Genomic DNA, 10197 nt, shown 5'->3' on the forward strand with positions numbered 1-10197 from the left:
AACTGGAGGAGAGAAAATTTGCCTATATTCATTCAAAACATAGCAGAAGGCTACCTCAAAAACAGCTTACACTCATCTTTTTCAGAATCAGAAAGCTGATTTCGAATTTAAAAGCTGAGACAGCAGCCTAAGTCATTCTGATCGTATGATTGGTCTGTCTCAGGTTTTCCGTTTTTAATTATGGAAGGAATGCACAGTCATTGTAGAAAATTAGAAAACGCCAAAGGACAAAAAGAAGGGAATGGAGAGCAGAAATGACCACCAGGAACATACTGGCTTGCAGATATTCTTTTATATGACAGAATATATCTATTTATCTTTTTTACAAAAATAGATTGACCCCGTCTTCTAAGTGAGTTGGGAAGTTTTCTCTTGGCTTTTGTCATGACCATGTTTTTATTTTACAAAAGATGTCATTCTGAAGCTTTAGAAAACATCCTTTCTTTACTTAAAGAATGGTGAACTACACGTAGGCTATTTACTCAGTATTTTTCATTCTGTCAGCATGGTTGGATGCCAAATGGCTGTTCTGAATAATTTTCAAAGGTATGTTTTTTTGATACTTTGCCAGGGAAATCATAACTCTTAAAGTGCTCCATAACCCTAACCATACAACTGGATTTATGGATAGATATTACGTTCCATGTTTTGTTGTTTTCTCACTGTTTTAGTATCTGGGATTGATGCCAAAGGCTATTCAGCCTCACTCTATTTATTAAATCAGAGTGTGCAACTAAGTTTACACAATAGAGTCTAGAAGAAAAAAAAAAAAGACCTTTTTTTTTTTTTTTATCGTTGTAGTTAGAGGTGTTTACATCAGTGAGGAAGGAAAGCATTATTTCTCAGATACCTCAGTGAAATTGCCTGACAAATAGGGTATTATGGTTAACAGAATTAATTGCCTGATGCCTGGGTCATAAGAAGAGCTCCTGCCTTGTTCCAAACCATCTTCCATGGTGCTGCTAAAGATGTTTTGTCCCCTCAAATTCAAACCTGTTACTTCCCTCCTTAAAGCCCTTCAATAGCTCCCTGTTGTCTGCCCTCCAGGATTAATTCCAGACTCTTCAGAATGGCAAACAGGCCTTCTGTGATCTGACTGCCAACCTCATTCTTAAATCCTTTACTCTGGTCATATTAAATTACTTGGAATTCTCGGAAAATGTCACACGTTTCATGCCCCTGTACTTTTACTCCTGTCCTCCCCTTTTTGTGGAAGACTCTGTTGCATGGTCTCAAGGTCAAGCATCACTTCCTCTCTGAAGCCTTTCCTGGCTTGTGCTGTCCTGCTTTCCCCCTTCCAAAGGGAATAGATTTGTGCCCCGTTGCATGTACTTCCAGGAATGGTATCACAGCATCGGTAACACATAGTTCCATTTCTTGTTTTCAAATGTGCCTCTCCTTGTTACACTGTAAGTTCCATTCCCATCCTTTCGGAGCTGACGGTATCCTTTTGTAGCCCTTTCATTAGGGCACATCCTGATAGCCTTTCAGCTGGCCTGCCTGCCTCTCTCCTCACCTGTTCCCCAGTCCATTCTCCACACCATGACCACAGTAAGTAGACTTAAGAAACAATGGCTGCGGGTTTCAAAGGTCTGGTGAAATTAGCCCCCGGGCACAGTTAGCACTGAGTCTGATTTATTTCCTTCAGTAAATATTAAGACCGCCGTGACCCTAGCACCCTGCTGAGAGATTCCAGCAAACTGTGGGAGAGGAGTGAGGAGTTCAGTAGAAAAAGTAAGGGCTGTGAGAAACTAGGTGAAGAATCAGGTGTGGACAGCCATACAAAGCACAGATCTAAAAAGGTATAGGTAGCCAGAGTTCAGAACTTGCACAAGTGGGGCTCTCGGGAGTACCAGGACTAGGTCCTGGGTCAGAATGGTAATGAAGTAAAAGACGAACAAACAAACAAAAAACTATGCGGAGGAGGGGGAATGGGTTAAATAGGTGATGGGGATTAAGGAGTGCACTTGTCATGACGAGCACAGGGTTTGGTATAGAAGTGTTAAATTATGATATTGTACATCTGAAATTAATATAACACTATGTTAAGCAACTGGAATTAAAATGTAAAAATTAAAAAACAAAGCAAGACAACAAAACAACACTGTCCAGTGACCATAAGTAATTGCAAAATTCTTTGGAGCTGAGAGGGATCTTACAGGGTGGGGAAAATAACAAAGAGCGACGTAAGTCAACGTCTTGTCAAAATATATTCCAAGAGAACCTGAAGTTTCAAAATAGTGTAGTTTCTGTATGACTAATTGCAATACAAAATAATTTCTTCCTTTACCATTATATTTATTAAAGGATTGTTCTGAGACATCCTTTTTTTAAATAGATGCACAAAGTGATTCAGAATGTGTAAGTGCACATTGCTGTCAACAAATTTCTGTTGATCTGATGAATGAGAAGTCATGGCTTATTGTTACTTCAGTTTGATTCTTCCTGATTGCTAGTAAGATAAAGCATTTTTTTTCACATTTATTTATTGTTTAAATATGCTTTCCTGGAAATGCCTATTCACTCATCCTTTGCTCATTTTTCTATGGAATTTTTCATCTTCCTATAAGTTTGTGGGTGCTCATATATTATAGACGTTGACCTTTGTCTCATCACAAATATTTCTCATAATCTGTAATATTTTTCTTCTGTTCTGATATCTTTGACCTATACATTTTTAATAAACGTTTCTTTTCCTTTGCAACTTCCTGGCTGTTTCAGTTGACAATATTTCCCTAGCCCCTAGTTTATGAATTTATTCTCAAATTTTATTCTAAAATGCTATTTTTCATACTTTGTTTCTAAATCAAGTGGAATTTATTTTTAAATATGGAGTAAGCGAGGGGTTTAAGTTTATTTTCCTCTAGAGGCTATATTAAAATCCCATTTACACTAAGATACATTTTGAGACTCTCCATTCTAATGATCTCATTAGTTTTCCAAACAGAAAAACTAGCTAACATTTTTTTATGCCTGTATTTTAGCCCATTTAATCCTGGCCGCAACATTATAGGTCAGTTCTAGTATTCCCCATGAACTTTAAAATGCTTTTATCTAATTAAAAAGAAACCATTAGGATTATGGTTGGAATTACATTAAATTTGTACGTGATTATGGGAAAACTTTACATGCCGTATATCCTTCAATAATATTTTACAATTTTCCTCATATGCCTTAAGCCTGTCATGTTGAATTTAGCCTTAGTCTTCTGTACTTTTATCACTATCACAAATGGAATATGTTTTTCCATTTTTATTTCTATCTGGCTGTTCCCATCAGCATTCTTACCAGTAACATAAGGATGGTGTGCGTATTAGTCAGGTTAGGGTAAATCATGCCGCAGGGACGACCCGGAGTTCTCAGTGGCTTGTAACAACTTCCTGCTCTTACTACATGGTGGGCACAAGATGGCAGTGGCTCAGGTTCATCTCGTCTCTACTCTGGGACCCAGGCTAATGGAGTAGCTGTTAAGCACACTGCAGCCTTGTAGTGGCGGGAGGGAAACCAAGGTAAAGCATCTCCCGGCTCATAAAGCTTCTACAAAGAAGTGTCCCACATCCCCAGCCTCACATTTTATAAGCCAGAGCAGGACATATACTCATCCCTGGCATTAAAGTATCAGAGATCCATCCATAATCCTTTTGTAGGAAAGGGCCCTCTGAGTCACAGTGCCACTGGGATGGAAACTAATATTCCAACATGAAGGACAGCGAATATTTTGATCAGTCATAACAGTCTGTCACAGTGTTATGTGTTTAAGTGAGCAAGATTGAGAAGTCTTAGAAAATACTACGTGCGTGATAGACATCACTGTTGAACAACATCCTGTTCTTCTCTACTTCTAAGTATGCAAGAAGATAATACTTTCTTATCTCTTAGATATGGCTGTGTGACAAATCCTGGCCATGGCAATGAGAGTGGTAATGATATTTTTCACTTCTGCATGGAAGCATTGAGGAGTCATAGCGTGATTCTCCATAATATCTTCCCTGTCTTGATTATGGAAGTGTCTGTTGATATGGAAGTACCAAAAGACTTCAAAGTAGCTAGACTGCTGGGCAGTAATGTAGAAGACGGTTGCCCTGGATGCTATCCAAGTGAAGGGTCTTTGTGGTTTTAAATCACTGAGATTTAAGGGGTTTGGGGGTTTTCTTTTTGGTTTCACTACAGCATAACCTAGCCTATTCTGACTAATGCAATACATATTTTAACCAAAAAAAACGCCATATGCATGTGTGTATGTATGTACATACATATGTTCATTTATGCATATTGTTACATAGGACAAAGTCTTTTTCTTTATGGGTCCACTGATTTCCAGCATCATGATATTTTTCTTGCATCCACCTCGTTCATTACTCATCCTCTACAGTTTGCATTTTTGATTTCTCTACCGTGGGTCAAGAGCTACACTTGTAGAAAAATGTAAATATAGAATCTTAAAACTTCCCTCTCATGTTTTATAACTGTCACACCAAAACCAACAGCATTGTTCGAAGTTGCCTTTATTGAGTCTTTCTAAAGCAGACAACTTAGTTTTCATAAAACAGTTAATTCTTTTCACATGATTATGAGATTCAGTAATATTTATTTAAATCACTTAGTTTTAATAACAGTACAACTGTCAAAAAAGTTTAGGAGGAAGCACAACTGGATAATAGTAAGCATGCAACTCAACTGGTGAATGTGGAATACGTGGTTATCTCACGAGGTGAGGGTATTGATCCTTCCATACATAATAGTCTGTACATATTGACAATTGTCAATGACTATAGTCATATTGACTACTGTGCAGTTGAGAACTTGTGTAGATCCCACATTTATATAGAAGTGAATCAGGAGACCTTCTACCATATAGAGAACAACGTGCACACACACATACATTTGTATTTCTATCTACATATGTGTAGGTCTCTGTGTTATATTTATCTTGTGTCCAGCCACATTGCCAATTATCTTGTCAATTCTAGTAGGCCCTTTTTAAAACCATATCTTGGGGGCTATAAATATGTAATCCTATTATCATGAAAACAATAATTTCTCCTTTTCCAAATTTATATTATTTCCTTTCCTTATCTTACTGCACTTGCTACAACCTCCAAAATAATGTTGAATAAATAATGATAGTGGGTATTCCTGTCTTTTTCTTGATTCAGTAAATTTTATAGTATTCTACATGAAGTTTCTTAAGTATTTTTGTTAGATTTATTACTAGATATTTTATTTTTGAGCTATTATAAATGGTATATTTTCAAATTAAAATTTCTAGCCACTTTTTGCTGGTATAAAGAAATGCAATTAGCTTTCATTTATTGATCCTATTTCTAGAAATCTTGATAAAATGTTTTATTATAATTTGTGGTATATTCTATGAGTGTTTTACATAAACAATTATTTAATTTGTAAATAGTGACAGTTTAGTCTCTTTCTCTCCCATCCTTGTACTCCTTTGCTATTTTTCTTGATGCTCTGTGATGGCTAAAACTCCAGCATAAAGTAACTAGGAATGATAATAGTTTGTCTCTTTGTATTAGTTTGTGGGGTTTTTTTGTTGTTTTTATTTTTTTTAAGAGAGAGAGAGTGTGTGTGTGCACGAGCAGGAGAGAGGGGCAGGAGAGAGAGAGGGAATCTTAAGTGCGGAGCCCTGCAGGGCTTGATCCCAGGACTCTGGGATCATGACCTGAGCAGAAATCAAGAGTTGGTTGCTCACCACCCAGGTGCCCCTTAGTCTTTATTTTTAAAGGAAATGCTTTTAACTTTTTTTTTAGTGGAGTATTATGTTTGTTGGAGGTGTTTTTGCAGATACCCTTTATTAGGTAGGCTAAGGATGTTCTTTTCCTTTTTGACTACAAGTTTTTTATTCGTTTTTATTGTAAATGGCTTGTGACATTTTTTGGAATGTTCTTCTACCTCTTTTGAAATGACCATACGATTTTTCTCTTTTAATCTGTTAATGGGGTAAATTGCATTAGTAAATCTCTAATGGTGTAACAACCTTCTACTCCTGGAGGAGACTCAGTTGGTCATTATCTTTGTATATATATCACTTGATACAGTTGCTAAAATTTTATAGATTTTTGCATCCATGATGAAGAGTGAAGTTGGAGTATAGTTTTTTCTTGTCCAGTTTTTGTATAAAGTTATAGTAGCCCCATAAAATCAGTTAGAGGACGTTCTTCCTTTTATACTCCCTAAAAGAGTTAATGATTGGAATTATCTCTTCCTTGAATCTTGGTAAACTTGCCTGTAAAACTTCCTGGACCTGGTGTTTTCTTTGTGGGAAAATTTTTATTAATGGTTATAGGCTGGGTGGTAATCAAATTGTTTAACAACCGATTAGAATGGTCATATCAATCAATCGGAACTGACCCTGGCCCTAGGCAAACAGAATGGCTGTGCAATTGCAGTAAAACTAAATATCAAGCCTGATATTTTAAATGTAAGATTTTAAATTTCTTAAGCCAGTTTTGTAAATTTATGTTTTCAGAACTTTGTCTATTGTACTTGTTTTAAATTTATTGAGAAATTGCTTGTAATAGTTTAACTGTGTAACTGCTGTTGTATTTATTATTTCCTTTTCCATTCTTAAAGTTGTATCTGTTCTCTCTCTCCATCAGTTGCTAAAGTTTTGTCAGTTTTCTTATTTTCTTCTCATTGAATCAACATTTTCTTTGTTCATCCTTTCTACTGAATGTTTGTTTCATTAATTTTCGCTTTTTATTATTTTCTGCATTCTATTTAGATTTTTTATTCTTTTTGTAATCTGAACTGTTCTTTTTTTATTAATGTAAATATTATAAGGCGACTCACTTCCTCCATCTACCACTTTAGCTGTATCTCACAAGCTGTCCTCAGAATTGTTACTGTTGGTTCTAATTTTCTTATTTCTTTTTGCTTTTTTGACCCATGAACAATTTAGAATTATGCTTAAATGTCCAAGGTTTTTTGGTTATTTTTTGTTATTAATTGCACTGTGGTCAGAGAATGTGTTCTACATGATAGAGATTCTTTGACATTTGTTGACAACTTACTTTATAGGCTAGTAAATTGTCAATTTTTAGAACTGTTCCTATTGTGTTATTGTGCATGGACATTATTGTGTTCTTGTGTATGGGCATCTGTGTATGTTTATTAGACCTGGTTTGTTTATTGTGATGGTCCAACCATTCATATTATTACTGATTTTTTTTTCTTGTCAATTTCTGGCCAAGATTCGTTAAAGTCTACCTCAATTATAGTGTATTTGTCAATTTCTTTTTCTTGTTTTGTCATTTTTTTTGCTTGACATTTTTGAAGCTATCTTGTTAGAATCGCTTATGTTTTTTACTGATTTGGACCTTCCTTAGTAGGTAATAAACCCCTGTCTCTAGTAATGCTGTTTGCTTCTACTTGTAACTCTTCATGAACTTGTTTTACATATGTCTCATGTAAAGAACATGTAGCAAGATTTTGCTTTTTATCTAATCCGATAAGAAGTTTGGCTTCCTTACCCTTATTTTAATTATTTGAATTTCATTTTTACCACTTTATATTATGCATTTTATTGTTCTGCCTTCTCTATATTCTTTTCTTTAATTTTTTTATTGTTTTGTGTTTTTCTTAATCTGTTTTTACCTTTAGTAGTTTGGAGCTTATACTTTGTTTTTTTAATATTGTACGTGGTGTCCTATAATTTTAATAATTTTTTTAAAGTGTATTTATTTTGAGAGAGAGAAAGAGGGAGGGGCAGAGAGAGAGAGAGGGAGAGAGAATCCCAAGCAGACTCCACACTGTCAGCACAGAGCCTGATGTGGGGTTCATACCCACTAACTGTGAGATCATGACCTGAGTCAAAATCAAGAGTCAGATGCTTAACTGACTGAGCCACCCAGGCACCCCTGTGTTATCCTATAATTTTAACATACATATGTGTATGCATAATTTAATAAAGTATGGAACTAATAATGTGTGTCATTTAATAAGCCTTGAGGGTAGTGTTTTACTCCCTGAACAAAGTACAGACCTTTGAATGCCTTATTCCTTTTTTCTGAGTTTATTTATTTATTTTGAGAGAGAGACTGGGGAAGGGGCAGAGAGAACGGGAGAGAGAGAATCCCAAGCATGCTCTGTGCTGTGAGGCAGAGCCTGATGTGGGACCTGATGTCTTGAACCATGATGTCATGACTTGAGCCAAAAGCACGAATCAGATGCTTAATTGAGCCACCCAGGTGCCCCCTGAATGCCTTATTCCTGATTATCTCCTCTCAATTTACATGCCATTTTTACCAGCATTTTAGTTCTATATAATTTTATGACTTTGTAATTAAAACATTAGTATTGTTGTTTACCACAACGATTGTTTAGATTTACCCATGTGTTTATTATTTTCTTTGCTATCTGCTTTGGATCTGAGACCTTCTTTCTGGGATGAGTTTTCTTCATCCTGGAGTACGTCCTATAGAAATTCCTCTAGTGAGTAATAGTAAACTTTCATATTGTGTTTGTTGGAAAATGTTTTCATTTTGCCCTCATAAAGATAGTTTTTCTGGGCAGAGAATCTAGGCTGTCAATTATTTTCTCTCTGCATTTTGAAGATATTATTCCATTGCCTTCTAGCATCCACTATTGCTGTTGATAAGTATACCATAAGTCTGTTTTTTCTCTTGTGGGTAATCTGTATTTTTCTCCCTGACTGCTTTAAGACTTTTTCTTTGACTACAGTGTGTCTTGATGTGAATGCCTTTTTATTTCTCCTACCTTGAATTTTTGGGGTATATGGATTCTTTCATGATAGAACACTTTTTAGAGGACCACTTAAAAAGGTCACCTTTTACTTTTGCCTGTCCTTACCCTTTGCCACCACCACCTCCTTTGAATGCAGTCATGGGATTATGAAGTGACATAAACAAGAATCGGGAAATGGAACCCATGTCCTTGATAACCTCACTGAGCACTAGATTGCCTACCTCTAGACTTCATGCTATAGGAGAAAAATAATTGCCCTTTTAGCTTAATGTATCCTCTTTAGTCAGATATCCTGGGGCCCCAAAATAATCTTAAAACATAATACTTTATCTTTTCCTGTGAAATGCAACAGAACATTGTAACAAAGTGCGCAATGGTTTTCAAATGACTACTGATCATTTTGTATCATGTACAGGAAGAAATCTGTGTTTTGTTTTTGCACATATGCCTAAATTAATGACTAGTAAGAAAAGATTAATCACTTATTAAAGACAACTTATAGGATTTCTCCTTCCACTGAAAATTTATTTGGAAATCAGTATATATTGAGATTACTTGTTAAACTTAGTGTTGTGACTTATATTGTCATTTAAACAGAAGTCTTAAGTCTTACAAGTAAAAGGAGTATCATTATAAAGTTATTTCTGTTGCTGGCATTCCCATGTCATGCCATTAATTCTTAAGGAGATTTGTTTTAGTGGGGAACACTGTGAAAATGAGTTTGTCTCATTAGGACAAAAGTCATGCAAATGCAGGAAAGTAATTTTATATAGTTAAGAGATATGGAGAGCCTGGTTTATGGATATGTACAAAAACTGCTCCTTTGTTTGAATGCCCTAGTGTAGCAACCATTGAAAGATTGGAAATACTGTTACAAGATCTAAGTACCTGACTCCAAATGCTTACTTACATTTTGTCTTTATAAATCTGCACACTATATTTCAAGTGATCCACACTTAATGTTTGAAAAATAACATCCCAACTACTCCCTCCAAACAGAATTTAATAATTGAACAGTTTAGATTCACAAAATTCTTCTGTGTGTATTAACTCATTGTTATTGATGACATTTATCAATACTTCCCATTCCTTTGTTAACAAATAGCTATTTTATTCCTTCATTCACCAAATATTTACCTATTACAGTGTCTACTATGTGGGCTTGTCAGGTCACAATGCCTGTCAGATATGGTTCCTGTCCTTAAGGAGTTCCAGTCCTGGGGGGAAGCACCTATCTGTCAAATAACCAAAGAAACAAAACCTTGTAGCTTCAGCGAGTGCCACAAAAAGACAAATAAGTGGTCCTAATAAAGGAGATTTGAACTCGTCAGCAAGGTCAGAAAAGGCTTTTCGGTTGTGATAAGTAGAAATTAACTGAGGACTAAAGGATGAGTTAACTGAGTAAAGAAGGGAGGAAGTAAGGATAAACATAGGCAAGGTACTATGATAAGAGGTAGCCTGGTATATATGAGG

The sequence above is a fragment of the Panthera onca genome, chromosome A1 (assembly GCF_046562875.1).
Source record: "Panthera onca isolate mPanOnc1 chromosome A1, mPanOnc1 haplotype 2, whole genome shotgun sequence".
Lineage (NCBI taxonomy): Eukaryota > Metazoa > Chordata > Mammalia > Carnivora > Felidae > Panthera > Panthera onca.